The 26,750-nt window shown below is 50.7% G+C and overlaps 1 protein-coding gene across 4 annotated transcripts in view; it reads left to right on the top strand.

Annotated features, from left to right (window-relative positions):
• Positions 1 to 26,750, top strand: part of LOC138248972 (uncharacterized) — a 268,238-nt gene that overhangs the window by 22,007 nt on the left and 219,481 nt on the right. For 3 of the 4 annotated variants that reach the window (XR_011194683.1, XM_069203021.1, XM_069203022.1), the window contains 4 exons: positions 9,184 to 9,289; positions 16,922 to 17,027; positions 18,262 to 18,367; positions 26,001 to 26,106. The gene's annotated coding sequence lies outside the window, so the exon portion shown is untranslated. Of the gene's footprint in view, positions 1 to 9,183; positions 9,290 to 16,921; positions 17,028 to 18,261; positions 18,368 to 25,900; positions 26,107 to 26,750 lie in introns of those variants that run through there. The other variant, XM_069203023.1, reaches the window with a different exon arrangement.

The following is a 26,750-nucleotide window of genomic DNA, read 5'->3' as shown; positions in this document are numbered from 1 at the left end:
AGGGATAACTGGGCCTGGTGCAAGGTGCAAGTACCCCTTGGTATTCACTACAAGCCAGTCCAGCCTCCTACATTGGTGGCAGCGGTGGGATAAGTGCTTTGAGACTACTTACCACTCTTGTCATTGTACTTTTCATAAGAGAAAAATATACAAAACAAGGTCAGTGTATATACACATAGCCAAAAAGTTTTGCATTTCCTCTTTTCACTCTTTTCTAAGTGCTGAAAAGTACTTCTAAACTTTCAAAAAGTTCTTAAAAGTTTAAAAAGTTTTTTTCTGTCTTTCTAAAAAGTTCTGAAAACTTTTTTCTCTTTTTCTATCACTTTAACTCTCTCTAAAAATGTCTGGCACAGGCCAAAATGTTGATCTGTCCAAACTTGCATATGATCACCTTAGCTGGAAAGGAGCAAGGAGTCTCTGCATAGAGAGAGGTTTGAGTGTAGGGAAGAATCCTTCCTTGGAAATGTTAATTAACATGCTTAGAGAACAAGATAAGGCTATAAGTGCCCCATCTGTTGAAAAAGTACCTAATAGTTCCCAATCTGATTCAGGGACTCCCCCAGGAAAAGATTCAGGAAAGAAACTTCCTAGCCTGCCCATTACTAGACAGTCTAGCATAGTTGGTAATGATGATGAGCCACACCATACAAATAGTGTTGTCTCACATCATAGCAAAAGCATTTATTCTCACCATACTGGTAGTGATGTTTCTGTTAGCCAAGCTGTTAGGGTGGCTTCTGTGAGGGACAGGTCTCCTTCTGTTCATTCCCATCATACCTCTGTATCTAGGAATGTCCCTCCCACCAACCCTGATGACAGAATGTTAGAGAGGGAACTCAATAAGTTGAGGGTGGAACAAACCAGACTGAAGCTTAAAAAGCAACATCTGGATTTGGATAGACAGTCTTTTGAACTAGAGAAGGAAAGACAGAAGTTGGGTTTAGAAACCCATGGTGGCAGCAGCAGTATTCCCCACAGTCATCCTGCAAAAGAGCATGATTCTAGGAATCTGCATAAGATAGTTCCCCCTTATAAGGAGGGGGATGACATTAACAAGTGGTTTGCTGCACTTGAGAGGACCTGTGTTGTACAGGATGTCCCTCAAAGGCAGTGGGCTGCTATCCTATGGCTATCATTTAGTGGAAAAGGTAGGGATAGGCTCCTTACTGTGAAAGAAAGTGATGCCAATAATTTTACAGTACTTAAGAATGCACTCCTGGATGGTTATGGCTTAACCACTGAACAATACAGGATAAAGTTCAGAGAGACCAAAAAGGAGTCTTCACAAGACTGGGTTGATTTTATTGACCATTCAGTGAAGGCCTTGGAGGGGTGGTTACATGGCAGTAAAGTTACTGATTATGACAGCCTGTATAACTTGATCCTGAGAGAGCATATTCTTAATAATTGTGTGTCTGATTTGTTGCACCAGTACTTGGTGGACTCTGATCTGACCGCTCCCCAAGAATTGGGAAAGAAGGCAGACAAATGGGTCAGAACAAGGGTGAACAGAAAAGTTCATACAGGTGGTGACAAAGAGAACAATAAGAAGAAAGATGGTGAAAAATCTCAAGATAAGCATGGGGATAAGGGTAAAACCAAAGATCCCACTTCAAATCTTAAACACTCTTCAGGGGGTGGGGATAAAACAAATTCTTCCTCTTCTTCTCAACCTACACAATTTAAAAAGCCTTGGTGCTTTGTGTGTAAAAATAGAGGCCATAGGCCAGGGGATAAGTCCTGTCCAGGTAAACCCCCTGAGCCTACCACCACTAATACATCAAGCTCTAGTGCCCCTAGCAGTAGTGGTACTAGTGGTGGGACAGCTGGCAACAGTCAAGTTAAGGGTGTAGTTGGGTTCACTTATGGGTCCATAATAGAAACTGGGGTAGTCAGTCCCAAGACAGTTTCTGTCACACCTAGTGGCATTGGCCTTGCCACACTGGCTGCTTGTCCCCTTACAATGGATAAGTACAGGCAGACTGTAGGAGGCTGGACTAGCTTGTAGTGAGTACCAAGGGGTACTTGCACCTTGCACCAGGCCCAGTTATCCCTTATTAGTGTATAGGGTGTCTAGCAGCTTAGGCTGATAGATAATGGTAGCTTAGCAGAGCAGCTTAGGCTGAACTAGGAGACGTGTGAAGCTACTACAGTACCACTTAGTGTCATATGCACAATATCATAAGAAAACACAATACACAGTTATACTAAAAATAAAGGTACTTTATTTTTATGACAATATGCCAAAGTATCTTAGAGTGTACCCTCAGTGAGAGGATAGGAAATATACACAAGATATATATACACAATAGCAAAAATATGCAGTATAGTCTTAGAAAACAGTGCAAACAATGTATAGTTACAATAGGATGCAATGGGGAAACATAGGCATAGGGGCAACACAAACCATATACTCCAAAAGTGGAATGCGAACCACGAATGGACCCCAAACCTATGTGACCTTGTAGAGGGTCGCTGGGACTATTAGAAAATAGTGAGAGTTAGAAAAATAACCCTCCCCAAGACCCTGAAAAGTGAGTGCAAAGTGCACTAAAGTTCCCCTAAGGACAAAGAAGTCGTGTTAGAGGAATAATGCAGGAAAGACACAAACCAGCAATGCAACAACTGTGGATTTCCAATCTAGGGTACCTGTGGAACAAGGGGACCAAGTCCAAAAGTCACAAGCAAGTCGGAGATGGGCAGATGCCCAGGAAATGCCAGCTGCGGGTGCAAAGAAGCTTCTACTGGACAGAAGAAGCTGAGGTTTCTGCAGGAACGAAAAGGGCTAGAGACTTCCCCTTTGGTGGACGGATCCCGCTCGCCGTGGAGAGTCGTGCAGAAGTGTTTTCCCGCCGAAAGAACGCCAAGAAGCCTTGCTAGCTGCAAATCGTGCGGTTAGCGTTTTTGGACGCTGCTGAGGCCCAGGAGGGACCAGGAGGTCGCAAATTGGACCAGCAGAGACAGGGGACATCGAGCAAGACAAGGAGCCCTCTCTGAAGCCGGTAGCACCCGGAGAAGTGCCAGAAACAGGCACTACGAGGATGCGTGAAACGGTGCTCGCCGAAGTTGCACAAAGGAGTCCCACGTCGCCGGAGACCAACTTAGAAAGTCGTGCAATGCAGGTTAGAGTGCCGTGGACCCAGGCTTGGCTGTGCACAAAGGATTTCCGCCGGAAGTGCACAGGGGCCGGAGTAGCTGCAAAGTCGCGGCTCCCAGCAATGCAGCCCAGCGAGGTGAAGCAAGTACTTACCTCCACCAAACTTGGACTGAAGAGTCACTGGACTGTGGGGGTCACTTGGACAGAGTCGCTGGATTCGAGGGACCTCGCTTGTCGTGCTGAGAGGAGACCCAAGGGACCGGTAATGCAGCTTTTTGGTGCCTGCGGTTGCAGGGGGAAGATTCCGTCGACCCACGGGAGATTTCTTCGGAGCTTCTGGTGCAGAGAGGAGGCAGACTATCCCCACAGCATGCACAAGCAGGAAAACAGTCGAGAAGGCGGCAGGATCAGCGTTACAGAGTTGCAGTAGTCGTCTTTGCTACTATGTTGCAGTTTTGCAGACTTCCAGCGCGGTCAGCAGTCGATTCCTTATCAGAAGGTGAAGAGAGAGATGCAGAGGAACTCGGCTGAGCTCATGCATTCGTTATCTGAAGTTTCCCCAGAGACAGAGACCCTAAATAGCCAGAAAAGAGGGTTTGGCTACCTAGGAGAGAGGATAGGCTACTAACACTTGAAGGAGCCTATCACAAGGAGTCTATGACGTCACCTGGTGGCACTGGCCACTCAGAGCAGTCCAGTGTGCCAGCAGCACCTCTGTTTCCAAGATGGCAGAGGTCTGGAGCACACTGGAGGAGCTCTGGACACCTCCCAGGGGAGGTGCAGGTCAGGGGAGTGGTCACTCCCCTTTCCTTTGTCCAGTTTCGCGCCAGAGCAGGGGCTAAGGGGTCCCTGAACCTGTGTAGACTGGCTTATGCAGAATTGGGCACATCTGTGCCCAACAAAGCATTTCCAGAGGCTGGGGGAGGCTACTCCTCCCCTGCCTTCACACCATTTTCCAAAGGGAGAGGGTGTCACACCCTCTCTCAGAGGAAGTTCTTTGTTCTGCCATCCTGGGCCAGGCCTGGCTGGACCCCAGGAGGGCAGATGCCTGTCTGAGGGGTTGGCAGCAGCAGCAGCTGCAGTGAAACCCCAGGAAGGGCAGTTTGGCAGTACCAGGGTCTGTGCTACAGACCACTGGGATCATGGAATTGTACCAACAATGCCAGGATGGCATAGAGGGGGCAATTCCATAATCTTAGACATGTTACATGGCCATATTCGGAGTTACCATTGTGAAGCTACATATAGTTAGTGACCTATATGTAGTGCACGCGTGTAATGGTGTCCCCGCACTCACAAAGTTCAGGGAATTGGCTCTGAACAATGTGGGGGCACTTTGGCTAGTGCCAGGGTGCCCTCACACTAAGTAACTTTGCACCTAACCTTTACCAGGTAAAGGTTAGACATATAGGTGACTTATAAGTTACTTAAGTGCAGTGTAAAATGGCTGTGAAATAAAGTGGATGTTATTTCACTCAGGCTGCAGTGGCAGGCCTGTGTAAGAATTGTCAGATCTCCCTATGGGTGGCAAAAGAAATGCTGCAGCCCATAGGGATTTCCTGGAACCCCAATACCCTGGGTACCTTAGTACCATATACTAGGGAATTATAAGGGTGTTCCAGTAAGCCAATGTAAATTGGTAAAAATGGGCACTAGCCTGTTAGTGACAATTTGGAAAGAAATGAGAGAGCATAACCACTGAGGTTCTGATTAGCAGAGCCTCAGTGAGACAGTTAGTCACTACACAGGTAACACATTCAGGCACACTTATGAGCACTGGGGCCCTGGGTTACCAGGGTCCCAGTGACACACACAACTAAAACAACATATATACAGTGAAAAATGGGGGTAACATGCCAGGCAAGATGGTACTTTCCTACACAGACAGTTTCAATAAATGGTGTTGAGGCCTTGGCCTACAGGGACACAGGTGCCAGTATCACTTTGGTGACTGAAAACCTAGTCCATCCTGAACAACACATCATTGGACAACAGTATAAGATTATTGATGTCCATAACTCCACTAAGTTTCTCCCCTTAGCTATAATTCAGTTTAGTTGGGGTGGAGTTACTGGCCCTAAGCAGGTGGTGGTATCACCTAGCTTACCTGTAGACTGTCTCTTAGGTAATGACCTAGAGGCCTCAGGTTGGGCTGATGTAGAGTTTTATGCCCATGCAGCCATGCTGGGCATCCCAGAGGAATTGTTCCCTCTCATTTCTACTGAAATGAAAAAGCAAAGGAGAGAAGGCCTGAAAACTCAGGATCCCTCTCCATCAACAGGTAAAAAGGGTATCACAGTATCCCCTAACCACCCTACCATTCAGGATACCATTCCTGTGGTGGGAGAAACCTCTCCTAGGGTGGCACCTGTTCCAAGGGAATCATCAGCTGGCAAAGCTGGACTCCCTGAGGTAGAAGTGCCTATCTGTGGGATAACTTACATTGGTGAGAAAAAGAGCACCATTTTAGTTAACATGGAGCATCCCTCCAACCCTCCCAGAGAAACTTTAGTGCAGAAACTCTGCACTGCCTCACAACACTTAGGACAGCATCCCTGCCCTAGTGTGGAGCTCATAGGACAGCATCCCTGCCCTGCTCCAACCCAAAGAAACAGCATCCCTGTTCTCTCTTCCAGCCATATGGACAAAGTTTTTGCCCAGCTATGGCTTTTCTGAGACAGCATCCCTGTCTGGCATTTCCATCACTACAAATAGGTTCAGTGGACAATTCCCACTGCTCTAAACTAAAACTTACTGATAGAAACTCTGAAAATACATCTTCACATTGTTACTTAGCTAAAAAACTTCAAACAGGGTGGTTTACATCCCCATAGGGAAGTAACCATAGAGTGGATGATAAAGGGAGTAACCAGTCTATTGCAGAGCTACTCTCTACTTATCACCACTTAGACAATAAAGTCTCAACTGGCCAAGGTTAGCCTTATTGTCCTTCGTTTGGGGGGGGGGTTGTGTGAGAAAGTAGCCTCTTTCTAGCCTTGTTACCCCCACTTTTGGCCTGTTTGTGAGTGTATGTCAGGGTGTTTTCACTGTCTCACTGGGATCCTGCTAGCCAGGGCCCAGTGCTCATAGTGAAAACCCTATGTTTTCAGTATGTTTGTTATGTGTCACTGGGACCCTCCTAGTCAGGACCCCAGTGCTCATAAGTTTGTGGCCTATATGTATGTGTTCCCTGTGTGGTGCCTAACTGTCTCACTGAGGCTCTGCTAATCAGAACCTCAGTGGTTATGCTCTCTCATTCTTTCAAATTGTCACTAACAGGCTAGTGACCAATTTTACCAATTTACATTGGCTTACTGGAACACCCTTATAATTCCCTAGTATATGGTACTGAGGTACCCAGGGTATTGGGGTTCCAGGAGATCCCTATGGGCTGCAGCATTTCTTTTGCCACCCATAGGGAGCTCTGACAATTCTTACACAGGCCTGCCACTGCAGCCTGAGTGAAATAACGTCCACGTTATTTCACAGCCATTTTACACTGCACTTAAGTAACTTATAAGTCACCTATATGTCTAACCTTTACCTGGTAAAGGTTAGGTGCAAAGTTACTTAGTGTGAGGGCACCCTGGCAGTAGCCAAGGTGCCCCCACATTGTTCAGGGCCAATTCCCCGGACATTGTGAGTGCGGGGACACCATTACACGCGTGCACTACATATAGGTCACTACCTATATGTAGCTTCACAATGGTAACTCCGAATATGGCCATGTAACATGTCTATGATCATGGAATTGCCCCCTCTATACCATCCTGGCATAGTTGGCACAATCCCATGATCCCAGTGGTCTGTAGCACAGACCCTGGTACTGCCAAACTGCCCTTCCTGGGGTTTCACTGCAGCTGCTGCTGCTGCCAACCCCTCAGACAGGCATCTGCCCTCCTGCGGTCCAGCCAGGCCTGGCCCAGGATGGCAGAACAAAGGACTTCCTCTGAGAGAGGGTGTTACACCCTCTCCCTTTGGAAAATGGTGTGAAGGCAGGGGAGGAGTAGCCTCCCCCAGCCTCTGGAAATGCTTTCTTGGGCACAGATGTGCCCAATTCTGCATAAGCCAGTCTACACCGGTTCAGGGGACCCCTTAGCCCTGCTCTGGCGCGAAACTGGACAAAGGAAAGGGGAGTGACCACTCCCCTGACCTGCACCTCCCCTGGGAGGTGTCCAGAGCTCCTCCAGTGTGCTCCAGACCTCTGCCATCTTGGAAACAGAGGTGCTGCTGGCACACTGGACTGCTCTGAGTGGCCAGTGCCACCAGGTGACGTCAGAGACTCCTTCTGATAGGCTCCTTCAGGTGTTAGTAGCCTATCCTCTCTCCTAGGTAGCCAAACCCTCTTTTCTGGCTATTTAGGGTCTCTGTCTCTGGGGAAACTTTAGATAACGATTGCAAGAGCTCATCCGAGTTCCTCTGCATCTCTCTCTTCACCTTCTGCCAAGGAATCGACTGCTGACCACGCTGGAAGCCTGCAAAACTGCAACAAAGTAGCTAAGACGACTACTGCAACACTGTAACGCTGATCCTGCCGCCTTCTCGACTGTTTTCCTGGTGGTGCATGCTGTGGGGGTAGTCTGCCTCCTCTCTGCACTAGAAGCTCCGAAGAAATCTCCCGTGGGTCGACGGAATCTTCCCCCTGCAACCGCAGGCACCAAAAAGCTGCATTACCGGTCCCTTGGGTCTCCTCTCAGCACGACGAGCGAGGTCCCTCGAATCCAGCAACTCTGTCCAAGTGGCCCCCACAGTCCAGTGACTCTTCAGTCCAAGTTTGGTGGAGGTAAGTCCTTGCCTCACCTCGCTAGACTGCATTACTGGGAACCGCGACTTTTGCAGCTACTCCGGCCTCCGTGCACTTCCGGCGGAAATCCTTTGTGCACAGTCCAGCCTGGGTCCACGGCACTCTAACCTGCATTGCACGACCTCCTAAGTTGTTCTCCGGCGACGTGGGACTTCTTTGTGCGACTTCGGGTGAGCACCGTTTCACGCATCCTCGTAGTGCCTGTTTCTGGCACTACTCCGGGTGCTACCTGCTGCTGAGAGGGCTCCTTGTCTTGCTCGACGTTCCCTCTCTCTCCTGGTCCAATTTGCAACCTCCTGGTCCCTCCTGGGCCGCAGCAGCGTCCAAAAACACTAACCGCACGATTTGCAGCTAGCAAGGCTTGTTGGCGTTCTTTCGGCGGGAAAAGACTTCTGCACGACTCTCCACGGCGAGAGGGATGCGTCCACCAAAGGGGAAGTCTCTAGCCCTTTTCGTTCTTGCAGAAACCTCAGCTTCTTCTGTCCAGTAGAAGCTTCTTTGCATCCACAGCTGGCATTTCCTGGGCATATGCCCATCTCCGACTTGCTTGTGACTTTTGGACTTGGTCCCCTTGTTCCACAGGTACCCTAGGTTGGAAATCCACAGTTGTTGCATTGTTGGTTTGTGTCTTTCCTGCATTATTCCTCTAACACGACTTCTTTGTCCTTAGGGGAACTTTAGTGCACTTTGCACTCACTTTTCAGGGTCTTGGGGAGGGTTATTTTTCTAACTCTCACTATTTTCTAATAGTCCCAGCGACCCTCTACAAGGTCACATAGGTTTGGGGTCCATTTGTGGTTCACATTCCACTTTTGGAGTATATGGTTTGTGTTGCCCCTATCCCTATGTGTCCCCATTGCATCCTATTGTAACTATACATTGTTTGCACTGTTTTCTAAGACTATACTGCATATTTTTGGTATTGTGTATATATATCTTGTGTATATTTCCTATCCTCTCACTGAGGGTACACTCTAAGATACTTTGGCATATTGTCATAAAAATAAAGTACCTTTATTTTTAGTATAACTGTGTATTGTGTTTTCTTATGATATTGTGCAAGTGACACTTGTGGTACTGTAGTAGCTCCACACGTCTCCTAGTTCAGCCTAAGCTGCTCTGCTAAGCTACCATTATCTATCAGCCTAAGCTGCTAGACACCCTATACACTAATAAGGGATAACTGGGCCTGGTGCAAGGTGCAAGTACCCCTTGGTACTCACTACAAGCCAGTCCAGCCTCCTACAGTGACTATTACCTGTCTCTCTTCCATTGTCAACAGGTCCACCAGCGCTCTGTACACTGGAGGATGCCGCCATCTCATCACCTGCCCCAGCGGACGTGCCCTATGGAGGAGAACAGCGAGCAGAGAGTCAGCCTACACTGAGGTAACACAAAATGTCATTTTCACACATTTATTATTCCGCAATATGCCTTTTACTGTGTGTATGCAAGGCCTAGATAGGTGTGACGCAGTTATTATTAATGCCATGTGGCCCTCTGAAATGGCGGCTGCCTGACCTGTAAGGTGGGATATGAGGTAACTGCGCTGGCGTTCTACACCGTTGCGGTAGACGGTCGAAGACCACGGTGCAATCCTGCATTGGTTAACATTGGACCCTAAGGGTCCGAGGAGCCAATGGTGATGTACGCCGGCGGTGACGGTACGCACCGCCGCGGAAATGACCGCCATTTTCTGTCTGTTCACTCAATTGATACCTGACCTTCAACAGGAGAGGACCTACACTGCAAGTGCTGCTGTGACCTCAGTCTGGAAGCGACGATGGCTCATGTGTCTTGGAAAAGGGCCCCTGCCTTCACTTCGGAGGAGTTGGAGAAATTAGTGCATGGGGTCCTCCTCCAGTACATACAACTGTTCGGTCCTCCAGACAAACAGGTGAGTACACTGTGACCATGCTGCATGAGCAATGCCTGTTTGGAGTGGTGTGGATGGAAGATACATGGGGGGGGGGACTGAGGCCTGCATGAGCGGACGGGGAGTGTATGTGCGTCAGGGCAAGGGTGGGAACGTGGGCCAATGAGTATGACGGTCCGGATGGGTAAAGATCATCTTTTTCCCTTGTACTGTTCCTCTAGGTCAGCGCCCACCAGAAGAAGGATATTTGGCGTGCCATCGCCAAGGACGTCCGGACCCTGGGGGTCCACCACAGACGGAGCACCCACTGCCGTAAAAGATGGGAGGACATTTGCCGCTGGAGCAAGAAGACGGCGGAGGCCCAGATGGGTATGGCCTCCCAACGTGGGAGGGGTGCCCGTCGCACCATGACCCCCCTGATGTTCCAGATCCTTGTGGTGGCGTATCCGGAGTTATATCGGTGCTTGAGGGCATCACAGCAGCCACAAGGGGGTGAGTACAGTCCCATTCATCTGACTCTGCGCGCATTAAGAGGTGTCTGGGTGGGGGGGTGGGTAGTGGGTTCCCCTAGGCCAGGGCGAGCTTGGTAGGCAAGGTTCCTTGAGAGGCAGGTTCAGTGGAACTCCAACCCCACTAGTGGTTAGAGCAATCTGCACCTAGTCAGGCTCCTGTGACTTCCATTTGTGCAGCAATCGGGCTTAGGCCTTGTACCCCACGGGCATGTGAATAATCTACGAACAATAAGTGCATGGCGTAGTGCAGAGGGCTGCTGTGCCTGTAGTGTCTGCCAACTGTAGTGGTGTTGCATACACTGAACATGTCTTTCTTCTGTCTTCCCCCCACCCTTTTTGTGGTCTCCCTGTTCTTGTGTGCAATAGCATCATCAGGCGGAGGAGCAGTGGCACCGGAGCAGGAGAGAGCTGCGTCCCACTTGTCCCTTGAGGGCGAAACTATGGAGTCTGAAGCCACCAGTGGGATGGAGGGCGAGGGGAGCTCCACGGCGGGGACAGGAGCAGACACCAGTGACAGCGACTCCTCCTCTGATGGGAGCTCCCTTGTGGTGGCGGGCCCCTATGTGCCCCCCGCATCAACAGGTACGGACGCCACCCCCCTTACCAGCACCACCCTCCCGGCAGCCCTTCAGCGTGTGTCCTGTGCCCGCTCACCCAGGAGGGTGGGCATCTCCTTCACCCCAGGCACCTCAGGCCCTGCCCCAGTCAGCCCTGCTGCCGTCAGTGAGGAGGCTATTGACCTCCTGAGATCCCTCACTGTTGGGCAGTCTACTATTCTGAAAGCCATCCAGGGTGTTGAGAGGCATTTGCAACAAACAAATGCATACCTGGAGGGCATTCATTCTGGCCAGGTGGCCCAACAGAGAGCATTTCAGGCTCTGGCCTCAGCACTGATGGCAGCCATTGCCCCTGTGTCCAGCCTCCCCCCTCCAACTTCCTCCACCCAGACCCAATCCCCTGTACCTCAGCCTATGCCAAGCACACCATCAGACCAGCATGCACACACCTCAACACACAAAAGTGGCTCAGGCAACCATAAGCACCACACATCCCTCAGGCACTCACACAAGCATCATACCCATGCAGACATACCAACATCCACTGCCTCCACTGTATCCCCCTCCTCCACGTCTCCCTCCTCCCTCCCTGTCTCATCTCCACTCACACCTGCATGCACTACATCTTCAGCCATTACCTCCATCACCAGCACGCCCATCACCACACACCACTCACGTGCACTCACCACCCCACTACCATTCACACATCCCCTGTGTCCTCTCCCATTGTATCAGTGAGCCCTCCTCCCAAAGTACACAAACGCAGGCACACACCCACCAAACAGCCATCCACCTCACAACAGCCTACAGCCCATGCACATTCACCCAAATTCAGCAGACGGACACCTCCTACAACCACTACCAAACCCCCTCCATCTACCCGTCCCAGTGTGTCTAACAAAAACTTTTCCTGGCTAATATCGACCTCTTCCCTACACCTCCTCCCCGTCTGTCTGCTAGGGCCAGGCTTTCCCGGTCCCAACCCAGCACCTGTAAACTTCACACTTGTATAGCACACTACTCAACCGTTAGGGTCTCAAGGCACTGTACGCCTACCACTGTGGAACCCCTCTTGGCTTTTCTCTATGAGGCACCCACTCCTGGACAGCCCCAGGGTGAAGCCAGGCTTCCAAGCATTGTGAGAGCCGTTGTGGAGATTAAGCAAGCTATTGCCCAGAGTTACAGAGTGGGAATCACTAATTAGATTAGGCACTGAGGCGAGAATTATCTGGTCCAAGGGAATTGAGCCCAAGACCCGCCGAGGTGGGAATTGAACCCTGGTCCCGGGGCAGATCTCTGCATTAGGGTCTGCTGCTCTAACCATTGTGCCACACTTCTCCTCAGCCACCACATCCTCAGGCACAGTGGTGCCAGAAACTGCGGGCTATTGGAGTGCGCCAAACATCAGGGCTGCCAGTGTGCCACGGAGCGAGGGCAAGGACATTCCGCCACCTGCCAAGCTAAAAAAGTTGCCCACATCCCAGAGGGAGAAGCAGAAAACACCTGCCACCAAGGGGTCAGGGAAAACGAAAGGGGATAGTGGCAAGACAGCTGCGCCATCATCAAAGGTGGGGAAGGGCCAGAAACTGAAGGACAGGTCAGGACAGGGCATGGTGTCTGTAGGAGGCTGGACTGGCTTGTAGTGAGTACCAAGGGGTACTTGCACCTTGCACCAGGCCCAGTTATCCCTTATTAGTGTATAGGGTGTCTAGCAGCTTAGGCTGATAGATAATGGTAGCTTAGCAGAGCAGCTTAGGCTGAACTAGGAGACGTGTGAAGCTACTACAGTACCACTTAGTGTCATATGCACAATACCATAAGAAAACACAATACACAGTTATACTAAAAATAAAGGTACTTTATTTTTATGACAATATGCCAAAGTATCTTAGAGTGTACCCTCAGTGAGAGGATAGGAAATATACACAAGATATATATACACAATAACAAAAATATGCAGTATAGTCTTAGAAAACAGTGCAAACAATGTATAGTTACAATAGGATGCAATGGGGAAACATAGGGATAGGGGCAACACAAACCATATACTCCAAAAGTGGAATGCGAACCACGAATGGACCCCAAACCTATGTGACCTTGTAGAGGGTCGCTGGGACTATTAGAAAATAGTGAGGGTTAGAGAAATAGCCCACCCCAAGACCCTGAAAAGTGAGTGCAAAGTGCACTAAAGTTCCCCTAAGGACAAAGAAGTCGTGTTAGAGGAATAATGAAGGAAAGACGCAAACCAACAATGCAACAACTGTGGATTTCCAATCTAGGGTACCTGTGGAACAAGGGGACCAAGTCCAAAAGTCACAAGCAAGTCGGAGATGGGCAGATGCCCAGGAAATGCCAGCTGTGGGTGCAAAGAAGCTTCTACTGGACAGAAGAAGCTGAGGTTTCTGCAGGAACGAACAGGGCTAGAGACTTCCCCTTTGGTGGACGGATCCCTCTCGCCGTGGAGAGTCGTGCAGAAGTATTTTCCCGCCGAAAGAACGCCAACAAGCCTTGCTAGCTGCAAATCGTGCGGTTAGCGTTTTTGGATGCTGCTGTGGCCCTGGAGGGACCAGGAGGTCGCAAATTGGACCAGGAGAGAGAGGGGACGTCGAGCAAGACAAGGAGCCCTCTCAGCAGCAGGTAGCACCCAGAGAAGGGCCAGAAACAGGCACTACGAGGATGCATGAAACGGTGCTCACCCGAAGTCGCACAAAGAAGTCCCACGTCGCCGGAGAACAACTTAGGAGGTCGTGCAATGCAGGTTAGAGTGCCGTGGACCCAGGCTGGACTGTGCACAAAGGATTTCCGCCGGAAGTGCACAGAGGCCGGAGTAGCTGCAAAAGTCGCGGTTCCCAGCAATGCAGTCTAGCGAGGTGAGGCAAGGACTTACCTCCACCAAACTTGGACTGAAGAGTCACTGGACTGTGGGGGCCACTTGGACAGAGTTGCTGGATTCGAGGGACCTCTCTCGTCGTGCTGAGAGGAGACCCAAGGGACCGGTAATGCAGCTTTTTGGTGCCTGCGGTTGCAGGGGGAAGATTCCGTCGACCCACAGGAGATTTCTTCGGAGCTTCTGGTGCAGAGAGGAGGCAGACTACCCCCACAGCATGCACAAACAGGAAAACAGTCGAGAAGGCGGCAGGATCAGCGTTACAGAGTTGCAGTAGTCGTCTTAGCTACTTTGTTGCAGTTTTGCAGGCTTCCAGCGCGGTCAGCAGTCGATTCCTTATCAGAAGGTGAAGAGAGAGATGCAGAGGAACTCGGCTGAGCTCTTGCATTCGTTATCTAAAGTTTCCCCAGAGACAGAGACCCTAAATAGCCAGAAAAGAGGGTTTGGCTACCTAGGAGAGAGGATAGGCTAGCAACACCTGAAGGAGCCTATCACAAGGAGTCTCTGACGTCACCTGGTGGCACTGGCCACTCAGAGCAGTCCAGTGTGCCAGCAGCACCTCTGTTTCCAAGATGGCAGAGGTCTGGAGCACACTGGAGGAGCTCTGGACACCTCCCAGGGGAGGTGCAGGTCAGGGGAGTGGTCACTCCCCTTTCCTTTGTCCAGTTTCGCACCAGAGCAGGGCTAAGGGGTCCCCTGAACCGGTGTAGACTGGCTTATGCAGAATTGGGCACATCTGTGCCCAACAAAGCATTTCCAGAGGCTGGGGGAGGCTACTCCTCCCCTGCCTTCACACCATTTTCCAAAGGGAGAGGGTGTCACACCCTCTCTCAGAGGAAGTTCTTTGTTCTGCCATCCTGGGCCAGGCCTGGCTGGACCCCAGGAGGGCAGATGCCTGTCTGAGGGGTTGGCAGCAGCAGCAGCTGCAGTGAAACCCCAGGAAGGGCAGTTTGGCAGTACCAGGGTCTGTGCTACAGACCACTGGGATCATGGGATTGTGCCAACTATGCCAGGATGGCATAGAGGGGGCAATTCCATGATCATAGACATGTTACATGGCCATATTCGGAGTTACCATTGTGAAGCTACATATAGGTAGTGACCTATATGTAGTGCACGCGTGTAATGGTGTCCCCGCACTCACAAAGTTCAGGGAATTGGCTCTGAACAATGTGGGGGCACTTTGGCTAGTGCCAGGGTGCCCTCACACTAAGTAACTTTGCACCTAACCTTTACCAGGTAAAGGTTAGACATATAGGTGACTTATAAGTTACTTAAGTGCAGTGTAAAATGGCTGTGAAATAAAGTGGATGTTATTTCACTCAGGCTGCAGTGGCAGGCCTGTGTAAGAATTGTCAGAGCTCCCTATGGGTGGCAAAAGAAATGCTGCAGCCCATAGGGATTTCCTGGAACCCCAATACCCTGGGTACCTTAGTACCATATACTAGGGAATTATAAGGTTGTTCCAGTAAGCCAATGTAAATTGGTAAAAATGGTCACTAGCCTGTTAGTGACAATTTGGAAAGAAATGAGAGAGCATAACCACTGAGGTTCTGATTAGCAGAGCCTCAGTGAGACAGTTAGTCACTACAAATGTAGCTAAGACGACTACTGCAACACTGTAACGCTGATCCTGCCGCCTTCTCGACTGTTTTCCTGGTGGTGCATGCTGTGGGGGTAGTCTGCCTCCTCTCTGCACTAGAAGCTCCGAAGAAATCTCCCGTGGGTCGACGGAATCTTCCCCCTGCAACCGCAGGCACCAAGAAGCTGCATTACCGGTCCCTTGGGTCTCCTCTCAGCACGACGAGCGAGGTCCCTCGAATCCAGCAACTCTGTCCAAGTGGCCCCCACAGTCCAGTGACTCTTCAGTCCAAGTTTGGTGGAGGTAAGTCCTTGCCTCACCTCGCTAGACTGCATTACTGGGAACCGCGACTTTTGCAGCTACTCCGGCCTCCGTGCACTTCCGGCGGAAATCCTTTGTGCACAGTCCAGCCTGGGTCCACGGCACTCTAACCTGCATTGCACGACCTCCTAAGTTGTTCTCCGGCGACGTGGGACTTCTTTGTGCGACTTCGGGTGAGCACCGTTTCACGCATCCTCGTAGTGCCTGTTTCTGGCACTACTCCGGGTGCTACCTGCTGCTGAGAGGGCTCCTTGTCTTGCTCGACGTCCCCTCTCTCTCCTGGTCCAATTTGCAACCTCCTGGTCCCTCCTGGGCCGCAGCAGCGTCCAAAAACACTAACCGCACGATTTGCAGCTAGCAAGGCTTGTTGGCGTTCTTTCGGCGGGAAAACACTTCTGCCCGACTCTCCACGGCGAGAGCAATGCGTCCACCAAAGGGGAAGTCTCTAGCCCTTTTCGTTCTTGCAGAAACCTCAGCTTCTTCTGTCCAGTAGAAGCTTCTTTGCATCCACAGCTGGCATTTCCTGGGCATATGCCCATCTCCGACTTGCTTGTGACTTTTGGACTTGGTCCCCTTGTTCCACAGGTACCCTAGGTTGGAAATCCACAGTTGTTGCATTGTTGGTTTGTGTCTTTCCTGCATTATTCCTCTAACACGACTTCTTTGTCCTTAGGGGAACTTTAGTGCACTTTGCACTCACTTTTCAGGGTCTTGGGGAGGGTTATTTTTCTAACTCTCACTATTTTCTAATAGTCCCAGCGACCCTCTACAAGGTCACATAGGTTTGGGGTCCATTTGTGGTTCACATTCCACTTTTGGAGTATATGGTTTGTGTTGCCCCTATCCCTATGTGTCCCCATTGCATCCTATTGTAACTATACATTGTTTGCACTGTTTTCTAAGACTATACTGCATATTTTTGGTATTGTGTATATATATCTTGTGTATATTTCCTATCCTCTCACTGAGGGTACACTCTAAGATACTTTGGCATATTGTCATAAAAATAAAGTACCTTTATTTTTAGTATAACTGTGTATTGTGTTTTCTTATGATATTGTGCAAGTGACACTTGTGGTACTGTAGTAGCTCCACACGTCTCCTAGTTCAGCCTAAGCTGCTCTGCTAAGCTACCATTATCTATCAGCCTAAGCTGCTAGACACCCTATACACTAATAAGGGATAACTGGGCCTGGTGCAAGGTGCAAGTACCCCTTGGTACTCACTACAAGCCAGTCCAGCCTCCTACAGTGACTATTACCTGTCTCTCTTCCATTGTCAACAGGTCCACCAGCGCTCTGTACACTGGAGGATGCCGCCATCTCATCACCTGCCCCAGCGGACGTGCCCTATGGAGGAGAACAGCGAGCAGAGAGTCAGCCTACACTGAGGTAACACAAAATGTCATTTTCACACATTTATTATTCCGCAATGTGCCTTTTACTGTGTGTATGCAAGGCCTAGATAGGTGTGACGCAGTTATTATTAATGCCATGTGGCCCTCTGACTTCGGGTGAGCACCGTTTCACGCATCCTCGTAGTGCCTGTTTCTGGCACTACTCCAGGTGCTACCTGCTGCTGAGAGGGCTCCTTGTCTTGCTCGACGTCCCCTCTCTCTCCTGGTCCAATTTGCAACCTCCTGGTCCCTCCTGGGCCGCAGCAGCGTCCAAAAACACTAACCGCACGATTTGCAGCTAGCAAGGCTTGTTGGCGTTCTTTCGGCGGGAAAACACTTCTGCACGACTCTCCACGGCGAGAGGGATGCGTCCACCAAAGGGGAAGTCTCTAGCCCTTTTCGTTCTTGCAGAAACCTCAGCTTCTTCTGTCCAGTAGAAGCTTCTTTGCATCCACAGCTGGCATTTCCTGGGCATATGCCCATCTCCGACTTGCTTGTGACTTTTGGACTTGGTTCCCTTGTTCCACAGGTACCCTAGGTTGGAAATCCACAGTGGTTGCATTGTTGGTTTGTGTCTTTCCTGCATTATTCCTCTAACACAACTTCTTTGTCCTTAGGGGAACTTTAGTGCACTTTGCACTCACTTTTCAGGGTCTTGGGGAGGGTTATTTTTCTAACTCTCACTATTTTCTAATAGTCCCAGCGACCCTCTACAAGGGCACATAGGTTTGGGGTCCATTTGTGGTTCACATTCCACTTTTGGAGTATATGGTTTGTGTTGCCCCTATCCCTATGTGTCCCCATTGCATCCTATTGTAACTATACATTGTTTGCACTGTTTTCTAAGACTATACTGCATATTTTTGGTATTGTGTATATATATCTTGTGTATATTTCCTATCCTCTCACTGAGGGTACACTCTAAGATACTTTGGCATATTGTCATAAAAATAAAGTACCTTTATTTTTAGTATAACTGTGTATTGTGTTTTCTTATGATATTGTGCAAGTGACACTTGTGGTACTGTAGTAGCTCCACACGTCTCCTAGTTCAGCCTAAGCTGCTCTGCTAAGCTACCATTATCTATCAGCCTAAGCTGCTAGACACCCTATACACTAATAAGGGATAACTGGGCCTGGTGCAAGGTGCAAGTACCCCTTGGTACTCACTACAAGCCAGTCCAGCCTCCTACAGTGACTATTACCTGTCTCTCTTCCATTGTCAACAGGTCCACCAGCGCTCTGTACACTGGAGGATGCCGCCATCTCATCACCTGCCCCAGCGGACGTGCCCTATGGAGGAGAACAGCGAGCAGAGAGTCAGCCTACACTGAGGTAACACAAAATGTCATTTTCACACATTTATTATTCCGCAATATGCCTTTTACTGTGTGTATGCAAGGCCTAGATAGGTGTGACGCAGTTATTATTAATGCCATGTGGCCCTCTGAAATGGCGGCTGCCTGACCTGTAAGGTGGGATATGAGGTAACTGCGCTGGCGTTCTACACCGTTGCGGTAGACGGTCGAAGACCACGGTGCAATCCTGCATTGGTTAACATTGGACCCTAAGGGTCCGAGGAGCCAATGGTGATGTACGCCGGCGGTGACGGTACGCACCGCCGCGGAAATGACCGCCATTTTCTGTCTGTTCACTCAATTGATACCTGACCTTCAACAGGAGAGGACCTACACTGCAAGTGCTGCTGTGACCTCAGTCTGGAAGCGACGATGGCTCATGTGTCTTGGAAAAGGGCCCCTGCCTTCACTTCGGAGGAGTTGGAGAAATTAGTGCATGGGGTCCTCCTCCAGTACATACAACTGTTCGGTCCTCCAGACAAACAGGTGAGTACACTGTGACCATGCTGCATGAGCAATGCCTGTTTGGAGTGGTGTGGATGGAAGATACATGGGGGGGGGGACTGAGGCCTGCATGAGCGGACGGGGAGTGTATGTGCGTCAGGGCAAGGGTGGGAACGTGGGCCAATGAGTATGACGGTCCGGATGGGTAAAGATCATCTTTTTCCCTTGTACTGTTCCTCTAGGTCAGCGCCCACCAGAAGAAGGATATTTGGCGTGCCATCGCCAAGGACGTCCGGACCCTGGGGGTCCACCACAGACGGAGCACCCACTGCCGTAAAAGATGGGAGGACATTTGCCGCTGGAGCAAGAAGACGGCGGAGGCCCAGATGGGTATGGCCTCCCAACGTGGGAGGGGTGCCCGTCGCACCATGACCCCCCTGATGTTCCAGATCCTTGTGGTGGCGTATCCGGAGTTATATCGGTGCTTGAGGGCATCACAGCAGCCACAAGGGGGTGAGTACAGTCCCATTCATCTGACTCTGCGCGCATTAAGAGGTGTCTGGGTGGGGGGGTGGGTAGTGGGTTCCCCTAGGCCAGGGCGAGCTTGGTAGGCAAGGTTCCTTGAGAGGCAGGTTCAGTGGAACTCCAACCCCACTAGTGGTTAGAGCAATCTGCACCTAGTCAGGCTCCTGTGACTTCCATTTGTGCAGCAATCGGGCTTAGGCCTTGTACCCCACGGGCATGTGAATAATCTACGAACAATAAGTGCATGGCGTAGTGCAGAGGGCTGCTGTGCCTGTAGTGTCTGCCAACTGTAGTGGTGTTGCATACACTGAACATGTCTTTCTTCTGTCTTCCCCCCACCCTTTTTGTGGTCTCCCTGTTCTTGTGTGCAATAGCATCATCAGGCGGAGGAGCAGTGGCACCGGAGCAGGAGAGAGCTGCGTCCCACTTGTCCCTTGAGGGCGAAACTATGGAGTCTGAAGCCACCAGTGGGATGGAGGGCGAGGGGAGCTCCACGGCGGGGACAGGAGCAGACACCAGTGACAGCGACTCCTCCTCTGATGGGAGCTCCCTTGTGGTGGCGGGCCCCTATGTGCCCCCCGCATCAACAGGTACGGACGCCACCCCCCCTTACCAGCACCACCCTCCCGGCAGCCCTTCAGCGTGTGTCCTGTGCCCGCTCACCCAGGAGGGTGGGCATCTCCTTCACCCCAGGCACCTCAGGCCCTGCCCCAGTCAGCCCTGCTGCCGTCAGTGAGGAGGCTATTGACCTCCTGAGATCCCTCACTGTTGGGCAGTCTACTATTCTGAAAGCCATCCAGGGTGTTGAGAGGCATTTGCAACAAACAAATGCATACCTGGAGGGCATTCATTCTGGCCAGGTGGCCCAACAGAGAGCATTTCAGGCTCTGGCCTCAGCACTGATGGCAGCCATTGCCCCTGTGTCCAGCCTCCCCCCTCCAACTTCCTCCACCCAGACCCAATCCCCTGTACCTCAGCCTATGCCAAGCACACCATCAGACCAGCATGCACACACCTCAACACACAAAAGTGGCTCAGGCAACCATAAGCACCACACATCCCTCAGGCACTCACACAAGCATCATACCCATGCAGACATACCAACATCCACTGCCTCCACTGTATCCCCCTCCTCCACGTCTCCCTCCTCCCTCCCTGTCTCATCTCCACTCACACCTGCATGCACTACATCTTCAGCCATTACCTCCATCACCAGCACGCCCATCACCACACACCACTCACGTGCACTCACCACCCCACTACCATTCACACATCCCCTGTGTCCTCTCCCATTGTATCAGTGAGCCCTCCTCCCAAAGTACACAAACGCAGGCACACACCCACCAAACAGCCATCCACCTCACAACAGCCTACAGCCCATGCACATTCACCCAAATTCAGCAGACGGACACCTCCTACAACCACTACCAAACCCCCTCCATCTACCCGTCCCAGTGTGTCTAACAAAAACTTTTCCTGGCTAATATCGACCTCTTCCCTACACCTCCTCCCCGTCTGTCTGCTAGGGCCAGGCTTTCCCGGTCCCAACCCAGCACCTGTAAACTTCACACTTGTATAGCACACTACTCAACCGTTAGGGTCTCAAGGCACTGTACGCCTACCACTGTGGAACCCCTCTTGGCTTTTCTCTATGAGGCACCCACTCCTGGACAGCCCCAGGGTGAAGCCAGGCTTCCAAGCATTGTGAGAGCCGTTGTGGAGATTAAGCAAGCTATTGCCCAGAGTTACAGAGTGGGAATCACTAATTAGATTAGGCACTGAGGCGAGAATTATCTGGTCCAAGGGAATTGAGCCCAAGACCCGCCGAGGTGGGAATTGAACCCTGGTCCCGGGGCAGATCTCTGCATTAGGGTCTGCTGCTCTAACCATTGTGCCACACTTCTCCTCAGCCACCACATCCTCAGGCACAGTGGTGCCAGAAACTGCGGGCTATTGGAGTGCGCCAAACATCAGGGCTGCCAGTGTGCCACGGAGCGAGGGCAAGGACATTCCGCCACCTGCCAAGCTAAAAAAGTTGCCCACATCCCAGAGGGAGAAGCAGAAAACACCTGCCACCAAGGGGTCAGGGAAAACGAAAGGGGATAGTGGCAAGACAGCTGCGCCATCATCAAAGGTGGGGAAGGGCCAGAAACTGAAGGACAGGTCAGGACAGGGCATGGTGTCTGTAGGAGGCTGGACTGGCTTGTAGTGAGTACCAAGGGGTACTTGCACCTTGCACCAGGCCCAGTTATCCCTTATTAGTGTATAGGGTGTCTAGCAGCTTAGGCTGATAGATAATGGTAGCTTAGCAGAGCAGCTTAGGCTGAACTAGGAGACGTGTGAAGCTACTACAGTACCACTTAGTGTCATATGCACAATACCATAAGAAAACACAATACACAGTTATACTAAAAATAAAGGTACTTTATTTTTATGACAATATGCCAAAGTATCTTAGAGTGTACCCTCAGTGAGAGGATAGGAAATATACACAAGATATATATACACAATAACAAAAATATGCAGTATAGTCTTAGAAAACAGTGCAAACAATGTATAGTTACAATAGGATGCAATGGGGAAACATAGGGATAGGGGCAACACAAACCATATACTCCAAAAGTGGAATGCGAACCACGAATGGACCCCAAACCTATGTGACCTTGTAGAGGGTCGCTGGGACTATTAGAAAATAGTGAGGGTTAGAGAAATAGCCCACCCCAAGACCCTGAAAAGTGAGTGCAAAGTGCACTAAAGTTCCCCTAAGGACAAAGAAGTCGTGTTAGAGGAATAATGAAGGAAAGACACAAACCAACAATGCAACAACTGTGGATTTCCAATCTAGGGTACCTGTGGAACAAGGGGACCAAGTCCAAAAGTCACAAGCAAGTCGGAGATGGGCAGATGCCCAGGAAATGCCAGCTGTGGGTGCAAAGAAGCTTCTACTGGACAGAAGAAGCTGAGGTTTCTGCAGGAACGAACAGGGCTAGAGACTTCCCCTTTGGTGGACGGATCCCTCTCGCCGTGGAGAGTCGTGCAGAAGTATTTTCCCGCCGAAAGAACGCCAACAAGCCTTGCTAGCTGCAAATCGTGCGGTTAGCGTTTTTGGATGCTGCTGTGGCCCTGGAGGGACCAGGAGGTCGCAAATTGGACCAGGAGAGAGAGGGGACGTCGAGCAAGACAAGGAGCCCTCTCAGCAGCAGGTAGCACCCAGAGAAGGGCCAGAAACAGGCACTACGAGGATGCATGAAACGGTGCTCACCCGAAGTCGCACAAAGAAGTCCCACGTCGCCGGAGAACAACTTAGGAGGTCGTGCAATGCAGGTTAGAGTGCCGTGGACCCAGGCTGGACTGTGCACAAAGGATTTCCGCCGGAAGTGCACAGAGGCCGGAGTAGCTGCAAAAGTCGCGGTTCCCAGCAATGCAGTCTAGCGAGGTGAGGCAAGGACTTACCTCCACCAAACTTGGACTGAAGAGTCACTGGACTGTGGGGGCCACTTGGACAGAGTTGCTGGATTCGAGGGACCTCTCTCGTCGTGCTGAGAGGAGACCCAAGGGACCGGTAATGCAGCTTTTTGGTGCCTGCGGTTGCAGGGGGAAGATTCCGTCGACCCACAGGAGATTTCTTCGGAGCTTCTGGTGCAGAGAGGAGGCAGACTACCCCCACAGCATGCACAAACAGGAAAACAGTCGAGAAGGCGGCAGGATCAGCGTTACAGAGTTGCAGTAGTCGTCTTAGCTACTTTGTTGCAGTTTTGCAGGCTTCCAGCGCGGTCAGCAGTCGATTCCTTATCAGAAGGTGAAGAGAGAGATGCAGAGGAACTCGGCTGAGCTCTTGCATTCGTTATCTAAAGTTTCCCCAGAGACAGAGACCCTAAATAGCCAGAAAAGAGGGTTTGGCTACCTAGGAGAGAGGATAGGCTAGCAACACCTGAAGGAGCCTATCACAAGGAGTCTCTGACGTCACCTGGTGGCACTGGCCACTCAGAGCAGTCCAGTGTGCCAGCAGCACCTCTGTTTCCAAGATGGCAGAGGTCTGGAGCACACTGGAGGAGCTCTGGACACCTCCCAGGGGAGGTGCAGGTCAGGGGAGTGGTCACTCCCCTTTCCTTTGTCCAGTTTCGCACCAGAGCAGGGCTAAGGGGTCCCCTGAACCGGTGTAGACTGGCTTATGCAGAATTGGGCACATCTGTGCCCAACAAAGCATTTCCAGAGGCTGGGGGAGGCTACTCCTCCCCTGCCTTCACACCATTTTCCAAAGGGAGAGGGTGTCACACCCTCTCTCAGAGGAAGTTCTTTGTTCTGCCATCCTGGGCCAGGCCTGGCTGGACCCCAGGAGGGCAGATGCCTGTCTGAGGGGTTGGCAGCAGCAGCAGCTGCAGTGAAACCCCAGGAAGGGCAGTTTGGCAGTACCAGGGTCTGTGCTACAGACCACTGGGATCATGGGATTGTGCCAACTATGCCAGGATGGCATAGAGGGGGCAATTCCATGATCATAGACATGTTACATGGCCATATTCGGAGTTACCATTGTGAAGCTACATATAGGTAGTGACCTATATGTAGTGCACGCGTGTAATGGTGTCCCCGCACTCACAAAGTTCAGGGAATTGGCTCTGAACAATGTGGGGGCACTTTGGCTAGTGCCAGGGTGCCCTCACACTAAGTAACTTTGCACCTAACCTTTACCAGGTAAAGGTTAGACATATAGGTGACTTATAAGTTACTTAAGTGCAGTGTAAAATGGCTGTGAAATAAAGTGGATGTTATTTCACTCAGGCTGCAGTGGCAGGCCTGTGTAAGAATTGTCAGAGCTCCCTATGGGTGGCAAAAGAAATGCTGCAGCCCATAGGGATTTCCTGGAACCCCAATACCCTGGGTACCTTAGTACCATATACTAGGGAATTATAAGGTTGTTCCAGTAAGCCAATGTAAATTGGTAAAAATGGTCACTAGCCTGTTAGTGACAATTTGGAAAGAAATGAGAGAGCATAACCACTGAGGTTCTGATTAGCAGAGCCTCAGTGAGACAGTTAGTCACTACAAATGTAGCTAAGACGACTACTGCAACACTGTAACGCTGATCCTGCCGCCTTCTCGACTGTTTTCCTGGTGGTGCATGCTGTGGGGGTAGTCTGCCTCCTCTCTGCACTAGAAGCTCCGAAGAAATCTCCCGTGGGTCGACGGAATCTTCCCCCTGCAACCGCAGGCACCAAGAAGCTGCATTACCGGTCCCTTGGGTCTCCTCTCAGCACGACGAGCGAGGTCCCTCGAATCCAGCAACTCTGTCCAAGTGGCCCCCACAGTCCAGTGACTCTTCAGTCCAAGTTTGGTGGAGGTAAGTCCTTGCCTCACCTCGCTAGACTGCATTACTGGGAACCGCGACTTTTGCAGCTACTCCGGCCTCCGTGCACTTCCGGCGGAAATCCTTTGTGCACAGTCCAGCCTGGGTCCACGGCACTCTAACCTGCATTGCACGACCTCCTAAGTTGTTCTCCGGCGACGTGGGACTTCTTTGTGCGACTTCGGGTGAGCACCGTTTCACGCATCCTCGTAGTGCCTGTTTCTGGCACTACTCCGGGTGCTACCTGCTGCTGAGAGGGCTCCTTGTCTTGCTCGACGTCCCCTCTCTCTCCTGGTCCAATTTGCAACCTCCTGGTCCCTCCTGGGCCGCAGCAGCGTCCAAAAACACTAACCGCACGATTTGCAGCTAGCAAGGCTTGTTGGCGTTCTTTCGGCGGGAAAACACTTCTGCCCGACTCTCCACGGCGAGAGCAATGCGTCCACCAAAGGGGAAGTCTCTAGCCCTTTTCGTTCTTGCAGAAACCTCAGCTTCTTCTGTCCAGTAGAAGCTTCTTTGCATCCACAGCTGGCATTTCCTGGGCATATGCCCATCTCCGACTTGCTTGTGACTTTTGGACTTGGTCCCCTTGTTCCACAGGTACCCTAGGTTGGAAATCCACAGTTGTTGCATTGTTGGTTTGTGTCTTTCCTGCATTATTCCTCTAACACGACTTCTTTGTCCTTAGGGGAACTTTAGTGCACTTTGCACTCACTTTTCAGGGTCTTGGGGAGGGTTATTTTTCTAACTCTCACTATTTTCTAATAGTCCCAGCGACCCTCTACAAGGTCACATAGGTTTGGGGTCCATTTGTGGTTCACATTCCACTTTTGGAGTATATGGTTTGTGTTGCCCCTATCCCTATGTGTCCCCATTGCATCCTATTGTAACTATACATTGTTTGCACTGTTTTCTAAGACTATACTGCATATTTTTGGTATTGTGTATATATATCTTGTGTATATTTCCTATCCTCTCACTAAGGGTACACTCTAAGATACTTTGGCATATTGTCATAAAAATAAAGTACCTTTATTTTTAGTATAACTGTGTATTGTGTTTTCTTATGATATTGTGCAAGTGACACTTGTGGTACTGTAGTAGCTCCACACGTCTCCTAGTTCAGCCTAAGCTGCTCTGCTAAGCTACCATTATCTATCAGCCTAAGCTGCTAGACACCCTATACACTAATAAGGGATAACTGGGCCTGGTGCAAGGTGCAAGTACCCCTTGGTACTCACTACAAGCCAGTCCAGCCTCCTACAGTGACTATTACCTGTCTCTCTTCCATTGTCAACAGGTCCACCAGCGCTCTGTACACTGGAGGATGCCGCCATCTCATCACCTGCCCCAGCGGACGTGCCCTATGGAGGAGAACAGCGAGCAGAGAGTCAGCCTACACTGAGGTAACACAAAATGTCATTTTCACACATTTATTATTCCGCAATGTGCCTTTTACTGTGTGTATGCAAGGCCTAGATAGGTGTGACGCAGTTATTATTAATGCCATGTGGCCCTCTGACTTCGGGTGAGCACCGTTTCACGCATCCTCGTAGTGCCTGTTTCTGGCACTACTCCAGGTGCTACCTGCTGCTGAGAGGGCTCCTTGTCTTGCTCGACGTCCCCTCTCTCTCCTGGTCCAATTTGCAACCTCCTGGTCCCTCCTGGGCCGCAGCAGCGTCCAAAAACACTAACCGCACGATTTGCAGCTAGCAAGGCTTGTTGGCGTTCTTTCGGCGGGAAAACACTTCTGCACGACTCTCCACGGCGAGAGGGATGCGTCCACCAAAGGGGAAGTCTCTAGCCCTTTTCGTTCTTGCAGAAACCTCAGCTTCTTCTGTCCAGTAGAAGCTTCTTTGCATCCACAGCTGGCATTTCCTGGGCATATGCCCATCTCCGACTTGCTTGTGACTTTTGGACTTGGTCCCCTTGTTCCACAGGTACCCTAGGTTGGAAATCCACAGTGGTTGCATTGTTGGTTTGTGTCTTTCCTGCATTATTCCTCTAACACAACTTCTTTGTCCTTAGGGGAACTTTAGTGCACTTTGCA

This window comes from Pleurodeles waltl, chromosome 8, assembly GCF_031143425.1.
Source record: "Pleurodeles waltl isolate 20211129_DDA chromosome 8, aPleWal1.hap1.20221129, whole genome shotgun sequence".
Taxonomy (NCBI): domain Eukaryota; kingdom Metazoa; phylum Chordata; class Amphibia; order Caudata; family Salamandridae; genus Pleurodeles; species Pleurodeles waltl.
Note: the sequence above shows the minus strand (reverse complement) of the source record. Positions and strands in the feature narration are given on the sequence as shown.